Source organism: Carlito syrichta, unplaced genomic scaffold (assembly GCF_000164805.1).
Source record: "Carlito syrichta isolate Samal-C Ts95f unplaced genomic scaffold, Tarsius_syrichta-2.0.1 Scaffold301538, whole genome shotgun sequence".
In the NCBI taxonomy this organism is placed as follows: domain Eukaryota; kingdom Metazoa; phylum Chordata; class Mammalia; order Primates; family Tarsiidae; genus Carlito; species Carlito syrichta.
Window position 1 is genome coordinate 98,732 of NW_007245634.1, and position 22,234 is coordinate 120,965.

Consider the following 22,234-nt stretch of genomic DNA (forward strand, 5'->3'; position numbering starts at 1 on the left):
GATAATAGATTAGGAGGATAGAGATGGTTTCAGTCCCCAAATTTATGATAATTTGTTACAGCAACAATAGGAAACTAATAAACAGAAAATAATTTTTTTAAACTTTTATGAAAATGTCACAGTAAGCATTTTTTAAATTGACATATTTGATATAAAATTATCTAGCAAATTCAGTTATTCAGAATTAGCCATGCCCTGAGGTTTCTGGGATAACTGAAGCTTTACTACTAACTTTAGATAAATATTTTTTTCCTAAAATTCTCAGATCATTGACAGTTAAAGGCAAAATCTAGCTGTTAGAATGTTTGTTAATATACCCACATGCAATTTCCAAAACTTTAAATCCACTAAATATTAAGATTTTAAAAAGGAATAGTCTATTGCCAAAAAAGATGCTAGGGTTGAACATGTGAAGTAAAAATTATAAGTATTATATACATTAAAGCATAAACGTTAAGAAAGTTAGTATCCCTGGTGTTTTTGTACTTTTTACTGTGGACTACATTTAGCTTTACTTTTTTTTTTTTTTTTTTTTGAGTTGGAGTCTCACTCTATCGCCCAGACTGGAGTGCAGTGGCCACTCCCGGCCACTGCAGCCTCGACCTGCTGGGCTCTGGCGATCCTTCCGCCTCAGCCTTCCAAGTAGCTGGAACTACAGGCGCGCTCTACCACACCCGGCTAACTTTTGGATTTATTGTAGAGATGAGGTCTTGCCAAGTTGCCCAGGCAGGTCTCGAACCCGCAGGCTCAGGCAATCACTCACCTCAGCCTCCCAAAGCATGGGATTACAGGCTGAGCCACCGAGCCCAGCTTAGCTTTACTTTTTAAAATTACTTTACATGTGGGACATTGTAAAAATCAAGAACATCTATGATTTAAAACATCTATTAATAATAAACAATTTAATTTGTATTTAATATCAGATAAACAAATCACATTAATGTATTTCCCTAAAGAGTATCAGGAAAGAGAATCTGTTTGGAACCTCTTCAAAGTACTAAATTCCAAAGATTTCCAAATAACTTTTGTTTGATAACAATTTAAAGGAAAAGGCCAGGGTCGGTGGCTCAGTCTGTAATCCCAGCACTTTAGGAGGCTGAGGTGAGTGAACTGCCTGATCCTGCAAGTTTGAAACCAGCCCGGGCAACTTGGTGAGACCTTGTCTCTACGATAAATAAAAAATTTGCCAGGTGTGGTAGCATGTGCCTGTAGTTTCTGGCTACTTGGAGGGCTGAGGTGGAAGGGTCACCGGAGCCCAGCAGGTCGATGCTGGGGTGGCCATGAGCATGCCACTGCATTCCAGCCTGGGCAACAGAGTGAGACTCCAACTCAAAAAAAAAAAAAGAAGGGAAAAAAAATTTCATATGCTTTTCATGTTAAAGTTATCTTCTTTTTCTACATTGCTACTTCCAATTTGAAACTATTCCAGTTGGAACAGCAGTGTGGCTGCAAATACTAGATACATGTGTGGGAGGGGGTGGGATAAGATCTAAATGGGTTGTGGTTGGGGAAAAATAATATTTTCTATTCCAGGATAAATTATAGAAGGGGCAGTATCGATAATGCAATATCATTTGTGTCAGAATATTTTACAAATCCATCACTATGTTCAGTTCTATGAGGATATAATCCTCCTGAAGCAAGCTAATGGTCAAAACCAATTTTATATCCATCATTTGTACTATCTGCACAAAAGTGGGAAACAAACATTTATAAATACTACTCAGTTGTGCTTACAACTTCACAGCTTTTCCCATTATATAATCAATAGTTCCATTTAAGACAGAGAAAATACATTAAGACTACAGTCTAAGAGTTGCTATGAAATGCCAAGAAATAAGACATATCTCAAAAAACAGTTTTTCCAAAAAAAATGCTTTTGAAAGTTGCTCAGATGTCAGTAATTTAACAGAACAAGAAAAATATAATATTGAAAAAGAGTCATGCTTTCTTCATAAAATAGACAACAAATATATCTGACTACCATGACCTTATCAAGTAGGCTTACACAACTGTGAAAAGCAAACAAGAATAAGGAAGAACAACTAGACTAGGGCAGTTTGTTTTATCTAACATTCAGCATTCTTAACAATCATCTATGAAAAATGACAATAAAAATGAAAGATGATCATGTTTCCTGTCTAGGAAATATTATTCAAAATTGGAACATACTGCTCTTAAGAAGAAACAGTGACCTTTAACCTTAACAAGAATATCTTCTTAGGAAGAAGCTATCACTCACAAAATGCCAGAAGTACAATAACCCGATGGTGTGATCTGAGCAACATTCCTTCTTGTAATTTTTCCCTTTTTGGTATGTGTGTCAGGCACTGAGTAAGAGAAATGATCCTTTCCCCCCCCGGAAAAACATACACAAACAATGAAACCAATGTGTGCTGACAGGGATACCACAAACAGGCAAAGCAAATATTATCTGAGCGTCTAAAAAGATATCATATGAACACAAGGTTAACAAAAGATGCTGACATATTTAAAAATAAAAAATTTCTAAAAAGCAATCTCCATCATTTGTGATATGAAGAATTGTTTTAAAACAATTGCTGTTAGAGGCATAAATAAGTCTGGAGAAATTCAGACACTGGAATCATACTTTAAAAAATATTTATATACTTAATTTAGGCAAACTATCAAACATTCAGGCTTAACTTTTTAAACTAAACTAACTACAAAATTAGGATTGCTAATTTATAGGTAAATAAACTGAAGTTCTAAGTATTGAAGTAACTTGTTCATAGTGAGTTATGAAGTCAGGTTTGGAAATCTGATGTTTCTAATTAGTCTCACCAAACCAGAAAAACAAATCTATGCTGTTGTCAAATTAGTGAACTGCCTTTCCTTCTGCTGGATTTAACCATAGCAAAGTAATACCAGTCTTTACATCAAGAGATTCATCAATGAATCTTAGGCACATACCTCCCCAAACAGAGGCTACACAACCAACATCAAAAACTAACCATATGTGAATTCATCCTTAATTAAGGACTAAGGCCAAGATGCTGGAAAATTGGGAAGAAGTATATGCTAGGGAATACTAAGTATTCAACACGCCTAAAGACAGAATGTGTAATGACGCTAAGAGGGGTCTAGGTCTGAACTTGGGGGAAACTGGGGAGCAGGTGAACTCAGCAGACCAGATGAATTTATCTCAAATAGTTTCAAAAATAAAGAAGGAAGATGAAATATACAAGCAATTGATACATGACTCTTCCATAAGTTGGTATCATTTTGAGGACCTCGTGAGCTACTTGTACTACAGGTTTTGCCTTACCTTATCTTGCCTATCATATCACATTAGATACTACCAAAGGAAGGACTCTGTCTCTTTCTCTTTGTAACTGCACAGCAATTAATCTAGGCTCACACCCAACCAAAACCTGACAAATATTTCTTAAATGAGTGAATAAATTAGTGTTACTAAAGGGAGGCAAGAAGCGAGAAATACTAAACAAAAGAAACAAAACAGAGCTTTAAGTGGGAGGTGAGCAACAGAAAGGAGGCAATAAGACAGGGATTAGGTCACTCAGTCAGTTTTGGGACATTCAACCCTTGCCATCAGGAAAACTCCCCTTTTCCTTCTTCTACCTGACTCTCTCCTGGTCACCTGGCCTTCATTGTCTCCCACCCACACTTGTGAAGAATTCTCCTAACTGGTCTCTTCTTTATTCACCCTACAAATATCACACAGCCAGAATACCTGGGTTTCTCATCCTGGCTGTGTGACTTTAGGCCAGTTGCTTAGGCTCCCTCCATTTCCTCTTTTTTTTTTTTTTGGTGAGTTGGAGTCTCACTCTGTTGCTCAGGCTGGAGGGGAGGGGCATGCACACAACTACTGCAGCCTTGACCTGCTGGACTCAGGTGATCCTTTTGCTTCAGCCCTCAAGTAGCTAGAACTACAGGTGAATAGCACCACATCTGGCTAATTTTTTAATTTATTGTAAAGACAAGGTCTTGTCATCTTGCCCAGGCTGGTCTTGAACTCCTTAGCTCAGTCAATCCTTTCGTTTTAGCCTCCCAAAGTGCTGGGATTACAGACGTGAGCCACCTTGTCTGGCCCCATTTCCTCATCTTTAGTAAGAGAATAATAATAGCATCCATACCTCACAGAATTCTTGAAAGAATTAAATGAGTTATATATAAGCCGGGCCCAGTAGCTCAGTTTGTAATCCCGCGCCTTTGGGAGGCTGAGGTGAGTGGATTGCCTAAGCCCGCGGGTTCGAGACCCACCTGGGCAGTGAGACCTCATCTCTACAATAAATCAAAAAAAAAAAAAATGAGTTATATATAAAGTATTTAAAAGAATCTGGCACATAGTACCTGCTCTATAAATATTAATTATCATTGTTATTATATATTTTATTATTGCATTGAAAATAAAAACTCTTCCATAGTTTCCTATTAACTTAGAAATAAAATTTTACTTATGGCAGCCAAGACCTTTTATGACCTGAACTCTCCCAACCCTCTAACCATCTTCCAACTCTCCTGTCCCCTCAAAACTTGAACTTCTGATAAGTTTTTGGGACTGAGTGCAGCATTTTCTAAGCTGCCCTCTCTGCCTAGAGGGTACTCTTCTCCTGTTGACCACCTAGAAAGCTCCTATTCTACATTAAAGCCCCCAGTCCTGCATTATCTCCTGGGACATCTCTGCCTTCTCCTCATTCATTCCTCTGTGCTTCAGTTGCTCCTTGTACATACCCACATTTTGAGAATCATCCACCTGAGTTATAAACATTGTCAGTTTACATGCCTGCTCCTTCCCATTCAGGGCTTCTTGAACTAAGAGATGCATTTTTGTATCAACCTATCCCATAATTCTAGTACTGTGATTGGCACACCACTGCAGTTAAATAAGTGCTTGCAGAAGAGAGGGAGAAAATGACTGAGGCAAAGAGGATGTTTCCTCCTTTGTATATCATGGCCTCTGTGACCTCAATCCTCCCCTGCATTCTTCCATTGCCCATATAAGTCCTCTTTAGTCAACAAGTTCAGCCTAAAGCACATGTAACAGTTTTCTTCACTACAAAGGAATTAGAGGGAATGAATTGTGTCTTACATATAGACACCCATATATAAGCCACAGGGAACTCTGTTCATCTTGTCAGTTATCCCATACTAGTAAGGGTTTTTTGTCACCCAGGCTGGAGTGCAGTGGCACACTCACAGTCACCCCAGTGTCGTGTCGACCTGCTGGGCTCTGGCGATCCTTCTGCCTCAGTCTTCCAAGTAGCCAAAACTACAGGTGCACACTACCACACCTGTCTAATTTTTTGATTTTATTATAAAGATGAGGTCTCACCAAGCTGCTCAGGCTGGTCTCGAACCCACAGGCTCAGGCAATCCACTTGTCTTGGCCTCGCAAAGTGCTGGTATTACAGAAGTAAGGGTTTTACAACCCTTTCAAGCTCATTTCCTAATTTATGCTTCCCCAACCTCTAGCCTAGTTCATCTCATTTGATCCCTGGGAAAATCAAGTGTTCTTTGTTCTTACAACCTGCCCTGTATTTTAATCATGGAATTCCTCAAAACTAGGATCTCTTTTCCCTAAGTTCCCAGCAAACTTTCTCACTGTCCTTAGTTTAAAAAATTCTTCCTAGCCAGGCATGATAGCTCATGTCTATAATCCCAGCACTTTGGGAGGCAGAGGTAAGAGGATTGACTGAGTCCAGGGGTTTGAGACCAACCTAGGCAACTTGGCGAGACCTCATCTCTACAAACAATAAAAAATTAGCCAGGCATGGTGGCACACGCCTGTGGTTCCAGCTATTTGGAAGGCTGAGGCAGAAGGATCACCTGAGCCCAGCAGGTCGAGGTTGCAGTAGCCATGAGCTTGCCACTGTACTCCAGTCTGGGAAACAGTGAGACTCCGACTTAAAAAAAAAAAAAATTCATTCTTTTCAGAATCTCAAACTTCAAGTGATGGAACTACATGACTCTGTGCCTTCCTGCTACCATCATTCACCCTAATATGTATGGGAGGGACTGCACCTCAATATTTTTAATGCCTCGTGTCCACTGAAAGTTAAATCAATGGTTTTACAATTTTTATAATTTAGTTACATATGGTTTATTCAAGCTCCAAACATAGATAACTGGGGGAGGACATTTCGGTACCTTGAAGTGAAGTGGAGGAATTCTGAGGCTCTAGAAAGGAATGAAGGAAAATGAGCAACTTAAAGAAAGTAAGAGAAAAAGCCTAGAGAAAATGGAAAGCATGTTGATTTCTTTAATGGTTATGGTATTTGCTATAAACCAATTTTCCACAAACCCCAGAATTTCCCACTCTCAGCAAAAGATACTGATGAGACACTTAAAAGAATGTTGTAATTAGACAAAATAGACGGAGAAAAAGTGGGAGGGTTAAGATAACAGGTTCATATCTGTCTGTTCTTCCTTCCCTCCTCCACTGTACAACTCCAATTCCAGTATCAATACTGTGACAGAGTTGTCACGGAGTTGTCACAATAGGTAATCTTTTATAGAGATCAAAAAGAATCTTCAAAGTATAAATAGAGACAAATGGATTAGGTAAACTAGGGGCTGTGCTGGTCAACAACTGGAGTTGCTTCAAACTCTGAATACTAGGAATCTAGGAAGTCTGTTCTCAGTATTTAAACTTAGCGATGCATTTTAATTCAACTAAAAATTGGTTTCTCAGATTCCTCATAGTGTTGAAGCTTCCATAAATCATTCAGAGAATATATATATTGGAGCTGCTAAGGGAATGAATGAAGTCGTACAAGAGCGGACACATACACACAAAAAAAACCCTGGAATTATCTTTTGTAGGGTAGGCCCCTTGTAGTACACTCAGAATTTGTTCCTCCAGATCACATGGTCAACCAAAGTTTTTATCTGGAAGTTTTGAGGCAGTTATGTCATAATTTGTAGAAGAAACGTCCTGAGTTATGGCAAACAGGTTCTTCCACTGTGACAACTGGTTCTTCCACCAAGACATTGCACCTGCCCACACTGTGCCATGACAGTGCAGCTGCCCACACTGTGCTGAGTGTTCAGCAGTTTTTGACCAAAAATGGCATGAACTCCATGCCTCACGCTCTCTAGTCACCTGAACTCACCCCAAGTGACTTTTTTTTTTTGTTTCCCCACATGAAAGAAGTTCTCAAAGGGAAATATTTTGCCAGTTTGGAAGAGGTGAAACAAAAAGTAACAGAAGCACTGAAAAGAATTCAAATTGATGAGCTGAAAACTGTTTTGTTTTAAAAACAAAAAGTGGAAAAAGCGCCTCGATAAGTGTATTACATCAAACGGAGAAAACTTTGAAGGTGACTGAAGTTCAAACATGTTAGAATAAATACACAATTTTGGCTGAGCTCGGTGGCTTTGCCTGTGATCCCAGCACTTTGGGAGACCAAGACGAGTGGATTGCCTGAGCCTGCGGGTTCGAGACCAGCCCAGGCAACTTGGCAGGACCTCGTCTCTCCAATATATAGAAAATTAGCTGGGCGTGGTAGTGTGTGCCTGTAGTTCCTGCTGCTTGGAGGCTGAGGTGGAAGGATTGCCGGAGCCCAGCAGGTCGACGCTAGGGTGGCCGTGAACATGCCATTGCACTTCAGCCTGGGTGATGGAGTGTGAGACTCCAACTCAAAAATAAATAAATAAATACACAATTTTTTACCAATAAACTCTGGGTTTTTAAGAGTCCCCCCCCTTATATTGCTACTAGACTGTTTTGTAAGTTTCCAATAAAGTAAAATTTTTCAAAGAGCATTGATTCCTTGTTAGAATTTTCCATGGAATTTGAAATTACTAAAATATCAGACAAAGGTCTCCATAACTGCTTCTCTCTGCCTCCCATGAAATGTACTCAATGGCAAAAATTCTTAGTGTGGTGTAGAAGAACAAAATAACTTTCAAAGTTGTGTTTATAATGACTATGCAATAAAAATATTTTTAAAACTTCTGTATTTAAAGAGATAGTGTGATAATATAGAAAAACCATTACATTAGGAGAGAAACATATCTGAGATTGAATTCTGGCTTATTTATCTGCAAGTTGTGTGACTTTGAAGTACTGACTTAACTCTCCATAAAGCAGGATGATATTATCTGCCATAACAAGTTGCTACTAAGATTAAATGACTAATATACATCAAATTCCTAGCTGAGAACTTGTTAGAGTAAGAACTTAAAGTGTTAAGTTTTTTTTCTTTAATATGCTTTAGTTACTAAATTCCTGCTATGCACTAAGAAGCAACACTGAAATTGCCTCGCTAACAACTTTAACAACTTTTCCCACATGTCTCAGAAGAAAAATTATTACCTAAATTTCTTGGAAACAAGAATATTGTTATAACTGATATGTGTCTTCAAATGAATACATTTCAACTCTAAACATACAGCAATAGAAATTACATGCACAAATAAGATGTATCACTAGCAAAATTTCACTAAGGAGTGACTCACTTTTGAACTCTTGGGGACAGTTCTTTTTTTTTTTTTTTTTTTTTTGAGTTGGAGTCTCACTCTGTCACCCAGGCTGGAGTGCAGTGGCTTGTTCATGGCCACCGCAGTCTTGACCTGCTGGGCTCAGGTGATTTTTCCGCCTCAGTCTTCCAAGTAGCTGGAACTGCAGGTGGGTGTTACCATGCCTGGTTAATTTTTTTGTTTTTGGTTTATTGGAGAGATGAGGTCTCGCCAAGTTACCTAGGCCGGTCTCGATCCCCTGGGCTCAGGCAATCTTCTCACCTCCACCTCCCAGAGTGCTGGGATACAGACATAAGCCACCATACCCGGCTGGTCACAAATCTTTTCCACACTACAGAGAATAGCCTTCTTATTAGAAAATGAAATCTACACAAACATTATAGAATATTTGAACTCTGGAAAAGAGATATTGTTCTACATTTTAACATATCAAAGAGATCAAAATTCTACTTGGAAAGAGGTAGTTAACTAGCTTTTCTTTCAAATATAAAAGTACTTTTCTTAGTTTTAAGAGTAATTTGTTAACCAGAAATATTTTCAAGATAACAAAAATATTCTGGACTAATAAATAATCCATTATTTCTAAGCCTAGTAAAACAAATTCCAGTAAAACAAAAGAATCTGGAAAGTCCCTGACATTCATTGTAACAGGATGAATTATATAGGAAAACCCTGCTATAAATATAAACTTCAGCCAAAACAGTCAAGATAAAGGAGATTCAGTTTTAAGAGAGGTGTCTGAACTCAGCATTACCATCTATGGATTTTTACTGTAATGTGGAAATGGACCCTTGCTGTACTACTTAAGAAATTAAAGTTCATACATACAAAAATGACTAGTTTTTATGTGCATTTCAATTTCAGAGAAACACATATTAACAGAGATCATGGCAGGTAAAAAGACATTATTAGGTAGGACTAGTAACACTTGGAAACCTATTTGTAAAGTTAATTTACTGTGACAATACAGGCTTTAAAATACATTAAACAAAAAAGTTTGATATATAAATACTCTGCCACATATGTGTTTTGTAGACTAATCATTCCCATGTACTTTTCAACTTCTATTAAGCCTCAGCTATTTCAGTCTTTGAGACTATAATAGCAACAACAGTCACTGGAAAACAGTTGGGAATGACTTGAATTTCAATCCTCTCAAAAGCTCTTGAAGCTATGGACAAAAATGTCTGTTTAGAACTCAAAGAAGACTGTTGCCTTTAAATACAGGAGAATGACCAATTTGCCACTTTTTATCTCACCCATAACTTCTTGTGAATCATTTCTAAACTTATCAGGCAAGAAAGTAGTCAAAAATTACTACACGTATAAAAGAGGCATTGTCTCAAGGCAATACCTATCTATGTATTGAGTATCTTCTATGTCCAAGCCATGGTGATGGGCACTGAAGTATGTAATAAACATAAACATACATTGTTTCTACTCTTGAAGAGGTGGGTGTGATGTTGCTACCACTTAATCAATGAGCATGCTACATCTTACTCAGCTATTCCTTTTTCAGACATCAAGGAAATATTGAGTACTTCTCATCTTAAAACTCTGAAATCAAGTTTTTTATTTTCATTTTTAAAATGACAATATAGGTTAGGTTAATTTGATGAAATCTAATATTCTAGAATCATGTTTCTTTTAATCTGCTAATAACATGGTGTGGCCAGGAGAACCTTCTCGTTTCTCCCGCAACTGTCCTCCCATCTGTATCTTTCTGTTTCTGTTTCCTTCGCCACCCACCTGCTGTCTTTCCTCTGTCTCTTCCTCCCCATGGGTGTCTCTGCCTCCCTGTCTCAACCTTAAGATGGCCTGAAATATTTTTGGTCAGTGCTTCTCAACCTGAAGCACACTTAAGGCAGGGGGAAGTCATTGGCACATGAGTGATCCATGAATAAAGTCTGCTTAAATCATGCATATATCTGAATTTTTAAGTAAATTTAGATTCCTATACATACATGTAAAAAATCTACATCTTCATTTAAAATTGCAATACAATGTTTCTAAAATCTAAAAATACAATTATTATCTTAATGTGGAGGGGAGGGGTTATCCATGAAATGCTTGATATAAATAAAGAAATCCTTATGTAAGAATAGAAACTAGTGCCTTGCACTGTTAATGGGGGCGGAGGTGAAGGTGCGCTCCACCACCCATTGGGTACCATTTCCACTACCAGGGGAGAGAGGGCTTGCTAGAAGCCCAAACCTTACTTGCACGGAATTTACTTATGTAGCAAAACCTCACATGTACCCCACAATTCTAAAAATAAGATATAAAAAAAAGAAGTGGGAGAGAGAAAGAAACCAGTGCCCTGCATTGTGAGCTCCCTGAGGACAGGTGAGAGGACTTCTTTTCTATCCCCAGTGATCAGTACCAAGTGTTTAATTACTATACGCTGAACATATGACTCTTAAACACTTCCATTTAAGATATAAGCATTACCACCAGGAGCTGAGCCTCTCCATGCCACTAAGCTGTGATGCCATGTCAATTTATTCTACTCCATTCCCAGAAAGTTCGTTTTGAGACACAGACAGAGGCTAATGAACAGGTGGTTACAGACGAAGGAGGTTCAGGCAAGGAATGAATCTTTTCCATCTGGGTCATGGGGTGGATGGTGGGGCCTTTCACCAAGACAAGTGCAGCAGCAGGAGATGCAAATCCATGAGACAAGGTGCAGAGCTCCGTTTTGACCACACTGAGCTTGAGGATCTGTGGGAAATTCTAGCAGTTTCAGTAACAAAACAGGAGCAGAAGCCAGACTCCAGTGGGCAGAGGAACAAGGGGAGGTAAACAGGCAAAACACTGAGCCTGGACCCAAGCTGTCTAAAATCCTGAGACAGCTTTAAGTCTTCCCTCATTCCTCATCCATGCAGACATGACTGAGACTTTTAGAGTCCCTGTTGACAAGTTTTGTTTTCTATCTGAGATTTTCACTTAGCCAGGTTACTGCAATACTTGTCTGACTGGTCTCCCTGCCTCTGGCTGAGACTCTGCGGCTCCTTCCAAACAGTCTCACTAAACACTGTCCTGAAAAGTCACTTTCTTGATCAAAGTTTCCAATCATACTTACTGTAGAAGACCCTGAAATGCAATCTAGCGTCACTTTTCTTTCGTTCCTATCTTCATTTCCAGCAGGTCAACATGCTCTCCCAACATATGCCTGGGATTCTGTCATCTTCACAGGACCTCAGGGGATGCGTCCACCTGAGACGGCCCCTCACCCTCTCCAGTCTAGCCAGGTCTCAGCACCTCCACAAGCTTGTCCGTCTGAGTGGGATCTTACCCTCCTCTGAGCCCCTATAGCACTGTCTACCTCTTCCTATCCCAAAGAAGAAATTATAAATTCCTTAAAGGCAAAAGATGATAAATATCTGCCCCCAATGGCTGCTAGTCACAAGATCAATCTGAAGGAAAAGTCCACATTTTTAAAATTTGTTGAACATTATGAAATTTCAGACCTCAGTAGTTAACATTGATGCTAGTGTGATGAAGCATTTTAAGAGAAAATTCCCCTAAAAGTATCATAAAAACACAATCCAAAAGTTAGTAAATTTACTTTATTTTGGTATGTTATTCAGAAAATTACTTAAAAGAAAATATGCATGAATTTGAGAGGAAAAAAAAAACTCGTTTTTTCTGTTTATCTTTCTTACTTAACCCACAGTAAAACAGAATTACATTGTTCCCCCAAGAAGAACAAGAGAGATCTGCAGAATAAACAAGACTAGGTGTGTACTGTTTTTTCTTTGCTACCACTATTTTCCCTGCCAGATAGGTCATAAATTATTGGTTAAGACAATAATCTTGAACTAAAGCAGTAGTCAGCAGGCAGTAAATATGTTTGCATTCACTACACTCTTTGAAAGAGTTTTAATTACAACTGTATGATCAAAAGTCTCTTGCTTGACTAAATAATCCTCTTTTAACACTCCCATCATCTTCTTTCTGACTTTCTCAGATAACTGCCTCCCACACTTTCCCTGATTTCTTTCTAGCCACACCTATTTTGTTGCCAAGAAACAAGACAAAAATGATCTTCTTCAAGTATCTTTACAATGGACACCATATTCACACTCATTTATCAATTGACGAGAGTAGTGGGAAGAAGGGAGAGAAAACATATCTTTATTATGTCCTAGGTTATTTGCATGTGCTATTCACTTAACCTATTTAAAAGCCACAGCAAGCCGGGCTCGGTGGCTCAGCCTGTAATCCTGCGCCTTTGGGAGGCTGAGGTGAGTGAATTGCCTGAGCCCGCGGGTTTGAGACCCACCTGAGCAGCAAGACCTCATCTCGACAATAAATCAAAAAATCAGCCGGGCGCGGTAGCGCATGCCTGTAATTCCAGCTACGCGGAAGGCTGAGGTGGAAGGATCGCGGGAGCCCAGCAGGCGAGGCTGCGGTGGCCGGGAGAGGCCACTGCACTCCAGTCTGGGCGACTGAGAGAGACTCCAACTCAAAAAAAAAAAAAAGCCCCAGCAGGCAGATCTTTACAAATGCTCATCTAGCCAGGCTCAGTGCTCAGCCTGTAATCCTGTGCCTTGAGAGGCTGAGGTGAGTGTATTGCCTGAGCCCACGGGTTCGAGACCCGCCTGGACAACTTGGTGAGACCTCATCTCTACAATAAATCCAAAAATTAGCCGGGTGTGGTAGCGCGCACCTGTAGTTCCAGTTACTTGGAAGGCTGAGGCGGAAGGATCGCCGGAGCCCAGCAGGTCGAGGCTGCGGTGGCCGGGAGCAGCCACTGCACTCCAGTCTGGGCGACAGAGTGAGACTCCAACTAAAAAAAAAAAAAGCCCATCTACAAATGGTTAAATGAAGGCTGTTACATAATTTGCCTAAGGTCACACAGTTAGGAAGTGGTAAAACCAGGATTTGTACCTAATTTCAAAGTCAATGTTATTGCCATTCACTGTATTTATATTTGTTTCTTGGCCTTTAAAAATGCTGTATATTATAATTTTCTTTCACAAAGACTATTTTGTGAAAGAAAATTTTTTCCAATAATGATTTAGAGTTAAACAGGTCTTTTAAACGTATTATTTCATAGATTTTTTTTCCCCCCAAAGGACTATAGGTTAAAATAATTTTTCCTTCAGAGGGATAAGACTTTTACATGCTAAACAAATAACTGCATACATTTAAGATGCAAAGTTCAAAGTCAAGAATTTCAAAATTCAAAATACACCCTCACCAATTCATATTTACTGAATTTGCGTATTGTCAAACTGCTACAGATGACGCAAAAAGATGAACTAAATTGAAACTTCAAGTCCATTTCCAACATTTTTTGTCCCTGTTGAATTGAAGAAAAAGAGATATAGAAGATATACCTCTCTTCTATGTCTGCTGATTGAGTTGTTGATTGATAATTATGGTCTCTTTTCCAGTAAGTGTCATGTTGAGCAACCAGTCCTTAAAACATATGTGCTAAAATTCCTGAATTCTTAGTGACTCATGGAATGCATACGTAGAAGCCTGCTGAACAACTACGCCCTCAAACTCTGATACAGACAGAAACCAGCAAATACAGTCAACAGGCTTACAAACTTGAGAGAGAAAAATAAGAGATGATATTCTGATTTAGGATGGACACATACATAAACAAGTCAGTACCCAAATGAATTTTCCTATCTAGTGGCTCATTAATCTGATTAGCCTCACACACCCCCTTTCATTCTAATATACTGGATCTTTTTAAAGCACATAGAAAACAATTTAGGTATAATCCTTATTGTAGAATATTGACATGAGAAAGTAAAAATGAAAGGTACTTTATAAACGGAGATGTTGTTGCTTACAAGTAGAGGAGTCAGAGTTACCCCTACTGTGTTACTACCCTATCCTAGCAAATACATACTAGGGGCCTGGTCACTAAGTCTTTTGCCACAGCAAAGAAAGCAAAGAAGGCACAAGCTTTTAACTGACTTGAGTTGGTAGGCAAATCACATAAACTCTCTAAGTTATTAGTATTCATCTGAAAAATGGGTAAGCTAACTTCTTCAACAAGTTGATATAAAAATTAAATGATACATGTGGAAAAAAAGCCTGCAAAAAACAATTCAATACATGGTCATCCTCTTCCAATTTCCTAAGCAGCATGTCTAATCCTAACAATGGAGGAGGGATCCAATCAATGAGATTCAGTTCATCTGAAAAGTAGTCATTCTCCAACCTAAGATTTCAAAACCAAAACCAAAGCAAACAAGCAAACAAAAGGCAATAAAGCTACACTGAATAAACACTACAAAAGCACGTGAAATACCAAGAAGAAAAAGACGTAACCGCAAATGGGATGATGAGCAATTCTAATTATTTCAAGAAAGATGATCCAACTTGTCTTTTTCTTTTCTTTTTGAGTCCACCCGAGCTGGAGTGCAGTGGCATGGTCATGATGATCAGGTTCATGGCAACCTCAATCTTCTGGGCTCAGGTGATCATTCCACCTCAGCCTCCCAAACAGCTGGGACTACAGGTGTGCACCACCATGCCTGGTGAATTTTTTAATTTTTTTGTAGAAATGAGGGCTTGCTATGATGCCTAGGCTGGTCTCAAACTCCTGGACTAAGGAAATCCTCCTGCTTTAGCCTCCCAAAGTGCTGGGATTACAGGTGTAAGCCACCACACCTGGTCTAAAATGTCTTTTAATAACATGAATTGAAATATCCCAGATAAAGAACTGAAAACTTTGACTGAAAACAATACTTTCTAAAATTCTACCTCTATTAGTGAAAGAAATATCAGAGTTGGATCCATAAAACTAACAGTAACAGGATAGTAAGCAATCAGTTAAAATAATGGCTAATGGCTTTGGTCAGGTATGATAGCTACTTTTCTTTTTTCTTGTAACCCAATGTATCTATTAAATTATTCTAATCTGTCATTCATTAGTAGTAGTTACTGGACCTCTGACAATTTTTTTGTTGTTGTTTGAAGAATGAAGAAGAAAGGAGAGGCATAAAGAGAGTACATCAATATTTTTCAAAACTCAATTCTTCTATATCTTTATCTTCCAATCATAACAAGTTATACAACAAATGAAATATGAAGAACAAAAACCAAAAATTTAAAAACCTCACAGACATGCCACTACCAATAATAATACAAAAATAAGGACAATTAGAAAAATTATATATGTTTTGTTATTCCAAGAGGGTTAATTTTAAAATATAAAATAAGGATTAAAACCACATAGTACTATACTTTCTGATGATCCAACGCCGTTTGAATATCCATCTGACCTACTTTCACCTTAAAGTGAGCAGAACAGTACAAGTCATTTTGTTAACCTGGCACAGTTTAAGATAACTCCAATGAAGAAAGTCCAATTTCCTGATTCTCGCAGCCAAAAATAAACAAACCTAAATTGGTTTGAACTGACAGCAAGTTCTAGGGACCTTATCCATTTACAGTTGAAAAACCAGAACAAGAGCCAGAATTTTTACTGCAAAAAGGGAACTTACAAATCACTCATGACCTCATTTTATAATCAATAAAAATTAAGGTTCAGTAGTTTAATCACTTGCCCTTGATCATACATAAGCTAGTGGCAAGTTTATCTATGTCCTATGTAGAAAATTACCAAGAATAAATGAAATAGATAAAAATCTTATTCACAGAATCCAATTCTAATATGGCAAATAGTTATTATACATCAAAGCTTTCTAAAGTAATTTTCTTCATTTAGTGGCTGAAATAATGTGATTTTTAAAATGATCCACTTTGATTTGAATCAAAATCATAGGTAAAATGCATTTGACATTTAAAAATAAGTACACTGCTATTTGTCAGATTTCCCCAAAAGTAAAAATAATTTCAAATAGAATTTTTTCATAGTCTAGTAGTATAGTATTCCTAGAATTAGTTTCAGGTGCAGGAACAAGATATTTTCCAATGCTTTTCAAGGATAAAAGACAATCAAAATAAAATGATCCATACCTCTATATTCATTAGAAACCCAGAGTATAGTGAGTCAAGTCTTATTTTTTAGGATATCATAGAAGGACAATGTGTTTGCTTTATTATGTGCCCCCAAATTAGATGAAATATTATTATATGCATAGTGTGTACATATTTAATATGTATTTAACTGTTATTTACAGATACAAAACAATCTTAGTCAAGCAAGTATTTTTATCTTTTTTTAAATCTAAATTCTATTTTGAGATGTTGAGATTGGGCCTAGATGAAATCAAATTTAAACACATTTTCTTTAAAATTAATGGATATATAATAATTTTTAATGCAAAAAAATTCAAAAAACAAAATTGCTAGCAATTTTTATTTCAAAAACAAAACTCAGTTTTCCCCTTCACACTTTCTGTCTGGAAATTCTTGGGTAGAGGAGAACAGACTTGGCAGCAGTGTTAATCACTCAGTGTTTCTGTCATGCTACAAAGAAAAGGCAGTGCCACCACTATTAAAACTGGGAAGAGGCTTGGCCGACTCCTTCCTCTGTCCTCCTTTTATAATAATAAAGCCATTTCTCTCCCAAACCCTGCTCTTGATCAGGCCAAGCAGCTAAAACTTCCCAAAAAGCTTCCTCAAAAGTTTTTAATAGGCCCAGAAAAACTTAAATTTGATTACAAACATGGCAATGACCTACAAGGCCCTACAAGTTCTGTTCCACTTCTACCCCTTTCCTGCTACCTCTCAGACTTCACCTTGAACAAGTCTCTTTTCTCTCCCTGACAGAGGGCCACTACACTGGCTCTTCCCCCTGCCTGGGACACTCATGCCCCAGATACCCAATAACCTTCTCACTGTGGCTTTCCTTACCACCCTATTTTAAATTGCAATTCCCTAACCCTGCACTCCCTATATCCCTCGCAAGCTTTATTTTTCCCTATAATGCTTACCGCCAGAAGATATATTATACATTCTGCTTACTTGTTTATCGCTATATGCCCACTAAAATGCCAATACTATGAAAGCAGGGATTTTTGTCTGTTTCGTTTACTACTATGTGCCCAAAATCTACAGCACTGCCTGGCACATAGTAAGAGTTCAGAGATTATTTTTGGAATAAATAAATAATTCCTAGCTTGGGAAATAATGTTGATGCCTATCACATAATTATTTGACATCAAAAATGCAAAACTGTACAAGATGCTGTTGTCAAATACACGGTCTTTGCTTTCAAGGAGTCTAGTTGGAAATCCATGACTAATATACATAATATACATAGTATATTAGTTAATAACACAGGCAGTATTGGATGACTATTAACTAATTAGGTTTATTTGTATGAATCATGGAATCAGCCATGTTATTCCTGATTATACCTAGTGTATAATTAAATGCTGTACTGAATGGTATAAACTGTTTCATGTAAGTTCACAAGGGAGAAAATGATTGGGGTGCAATAGTAGGAAAAAATTACTACTGGAAGGCAGGAGACAAGTCTCAATATGAGTTTTGTGGATGGGAAGGCATGCATTGGCAGTGAACAGGTGGTGGGCATTTCAGATGCAGTGAATTTCATGAAAGAGCATAAAGGCATGTGAAGGATGATGAGAAACCTATCCTAAATGGAACAAAGGCTAGTCAGTGATGAATAGTAGTGATGAATAGAGGACAATGTAGTGAGACACAGTTACAGAGAGCATCATCTCCTGAACAGAGGACTCAGGCTGGATAGACTCATAGCACATGCTGTTGGTGCCCAGCTGAGATCTCCTAGAACCCTTCTAGTGTTTGGTATACCCATCCCCCAGGTGCTGCTTTTACACTGATGCTAACAGTTCACACAGCAACTTTGTTTGGAAGCAAGAGAAGTGACCTCCTAGCCCTCTTCCCTATTCACTCGAATGACACACTTCTAGGCCAGCCAATAAATGCAAATGCAGGGGAGAGAGTATAGAAAACCAGTTATCTTGCCTCAAGGCAAGACAGACTCTATGGAACAATTTTTTCCCCAAATTTCCTGACGGATCAAGTGAGGCTAGACATCAACTGAAGCTCATTTGTGCTCACCTCAGTTTCTTCTGCTTCCAAATTGGGTTTCCCTAACTCCCTTGCAAGGAACATTTGAAAGATTCCCTTGATGTTCACTTGCACCTTGGGCTCTGCTTCTAGGGAAACTGGACTAAGTCAAGTCTGTATAGGGGAATACTACATATTCAATGAAGAAAACTTTATGACTTTGTGTTTACAAAGGAAAGAGTTACAGTGAGAAAGTACTCTTGTAGGTCATTCTGTTTGGAAGGAGAATTCAGAGGAGTTTGGTTGGTGAGAGGTGGGATAAAGAAAATGGCCAGAAGCCGGGTGGCTCACATCTATAAGCCCAGCAGAGGCAGAGGCATGAGGATTGCCTGAGCCCAGGGGTGTGGGACCAGTCTGGGCAAACTGGCAAGACCTTGTCTCTACAATAAATCAAAAAAATTAGCTGGAAAAATTAATTTTCTGGGTGTGGTGGCATGCGCCTGTGGTTTCAGCTATTGGAAGGCAGAGGGGGAAGGATTCCCTGAGTCCAGCAGGTCGAGGCTGCGATGGTCGTGAGTGTGCTACTGCACTCCAGCCTGGGCAACAGAGTGAGACTCCTAATGAAAGAAAGAGAGAGAGAGAGAGAGAGAGAGAAAGTGGCCAGAAGAATAGATGTGTTGGTTCATGACTATAATCCCAGAATTTTGGGAGGCCAAGGTGGGCGGACAGCTTGAGTCCAGGAGTTCGAAACCAGCCTGGGCAACATAGTGAAATGTCATGTCTACAAAGATTAAAAAAATAAAATCAAAAAAGCTGAGTATGGTGTTGCGCGCCTGTAGACCCAGCTACTAGGGAGGCTGAGGTGGAAGGAGTACTTGAGCCCAAGATGTCCAGCCTGAGTAACAGTGAGAACCCGACTCAAAAAAAAAGTCACCAGAGGCCAAATAAGAATGCTATTCAAATTCAGAAATAAGAGGAATAAAACATGTTTGCTTTGCTATAAGAAAGAGAGAAAACTTGAGAGAGAATGGCCCCGGTATAGGGAAGAATAAAAAATAACTCTTCAAAGTTGTATTTTTTCCTTTAAAGGCAAAAGTATTTCTGCAGTAGCACTGTCAATGTTATACCATGAATTTTATAAAGGCATACATTATCAATACAGACTGACATCAGCTAACACAAGTAGTGCTCAAAAACATTAAAAAATCACAATGAGCCAGGTTTGGTGGCTCAGCCTGTAATCCAGCACCTTTGGAAGGCTGAGGTGAGTGGATTGCCTGAGCCGGCGGGTTCGAGACCCGCCTGGGCAGCGAGACCTCATCTCTACAATAAATCTAAAAATCAGCCGGGCATGGTAGCATGAGCCTGTAATTCCGGCTACTAGGAAGGCTGAGGCGGAAGGATCGCCGGAGCCCAGCAGGTCAAGGCTGCGGTGGCCGGGAGTGGCCACTGCACTCCAATCTGGGCGACTGAGTGAGACTCCAACTCAAAAAAAAAAAAAATCACAATGAATAACAATGAATCAGATTCCAAAATGCTCACTCATATTTTGGGTCCCTGAATATCTAGACTGAAAAATAAGAAGATAAGATTAAGTAATACTCCCAAATGTTTACAACATGTTGGTTTCTTGAGTTTTTTAAAAAAATTTAAGTAGCCTAAAATAATCTTTATTAGACTGGGCAGGGTGGCTCACGCCTACAATCCCAGCACTTTGGGAGGCAGAGGTGAGAGGATTGCCTGAGCCCACAGGTTCGAGACCAGCCTGGGCAGCTTGGTGAGACCGCTTCTCTACAATAAATCAAAAAAATTCACCGGGTGTGGTGGCGTGCACCTGCAGTTCCAGCTACTTGGAAGGCTGGAAGAGGAAGGATCACCTGAGCCCAGCAGATCAAGGCTGCAGTGGCAGTAAGCCTGGGCAATAGAGACTCCGGCTCAAAAAAAAAAAAAAAAATCTTTATTAGAATCAGTAGCAGATTACTTAAATTGGAAATGCATCCAAACAGAGTAACATCTGGTTTTCATCTATTCTTATGGGGCCCAGAAGTGTTTTCAATAGAAAAAAAAGATACTGGGTCCTGGGTCATAAAATAAGCAGCATAGTGTGAAAAAAAAGGGGGCTGGTATGAAAGAAATGATACACAGCCTGTGGCAAGAACTCTACTCGTACATAAACTTTCCCTTTTACAATGTGAGAAACCGCCCCATATCATCTGTATTTATTTTATTTTATTGATATCTCAGACAAATTAGGCTTCTTGGCCTCTTGTTTCCCTTTCAAAATTCATACTTGGTAGAATACCTACAAATAAAAAGGACTATTTTCATTAGATTAGTAACAACTTTTGTGTTACGTGTCTCAATATAGAGAACACTATTGAAACAGAATTTTTTTTTTAGTAATAGATTACTGTTCTCATTGACCACTTTACTATGCACTAAAATGCACAGCTAATTGCTATCAAAATTTGAAATACATATAATCACTGTATTTTAAGTCCCACTGAAAAGAATTTCTCCCACAAAAAATAAAAGAAGACCCCCAAAGGGAAACTGGCTAGAAAGTCATGATACATCAAGGTTGATCTATAAGTCTAAGTTAGTTTAAAAAAAAAAAAAGTCTAACTCAGTTTTAAGACCAAACTGATACCCAGACAAGTAAATATAATCTACCCTATATAAATCTTTCAAATAGAAACCTTAGAATAGTAGTAGCAAAGAACAGAGAAGCATTGCCAAAGTGTTTTTCACAAAACATTAGTCCCAGGAGAAGTTCCATGAAAAAGTTCCAGTCAAGTATGTTTAGAAGGTACCACATGTTTTATTCTCCTCTTAAAGATTCGTAATATGCATGTTAATACATGGATGACTATAAGATTTGGGGGGGGCGGTTTTCCAAATCTGATAGACTACACAACACTTTTTATAATCATTAAAAATAAGACTTGTTTAAAACACTCTGTATCTACCTGGTCAAGAATCAAGTTACCGTCCTTTATTATTACTATTTTATAATTCATAGAGATGGGGGAGGTCTCACTATCTTGCCCAGGCTGGTCTCAAACCTGAACTCAAGCAATCCAACCCTCTTACCTCAGCCTCCCAAAATGTTGGATTATAGGCATGAGCCCCTGCTCGGTTAAGCTACCCTTCTTTATAAAGCTAAAAGTTCAGAGCTATCATTCCATCACTCTCTCTCCATTCCCTCTCTTTCCTTCAGCCTAAGATACTGCAGTAATTCTAACTTTATAATTCATAATAATTACAGAGAACTTAACCAAATATAATTATTGATCCTAACTTCCAGAAATTCAGATTCAGTACAGCAATCAGTATTTTTTAACAAGCACTTCAGAGTGATTTCAATACAGGCCAAATGTTGAGATGCTCAAAATACCTGATACATTTTATAATCAATGTGATGATTATTTTATAATTGAAGCCAGAGTGACTTTATAAACAATAAATTCAAAAAGTCCAGTCTTCAAGTTGGTATGTTAAAAATTATTTTTCTATTCAGAAAAAAAAGGGAAAAAGAAAAACTAAAGAATGCCAAATCACACTCTAAAAGATACTCACAAATATAATGCTCACAATTTTTTTTTTTTTTTGAGTTGGAGTCTTACTCTGTCGCCCAGACCGGAGTGCAGTGGTCACTCTCAACCACCGCAGCCTCGACCTGCTGGGCTCCGGGGATCCTTCCACCTCAGCCTTCCAAGTAGCTGGAACTACAGGCGCGCACTACTACGCCTGGCTAATTTTTTGATTTATTGTAGAGATGAGGTCTCGCCAAGTTGCCCAGGCGGGTCTCAAACCCGCGGGCTCAGGCAAT

General features: G+C 38.6%; 1 protein-coding gene across 5 annotated transcripts in view; it reads right to left on the reverse strand.

The window, feature by feature from the left end:
- PDLIM5 (PDZ and LIM domain 5) overlaps nucleotides 1–22,234 on the reverse strand; it is a 170,357-nt gene that overhangs the window by 78,572 nt on the left and 69,551 nt on the right. The window lies entirely within an intron of this gene.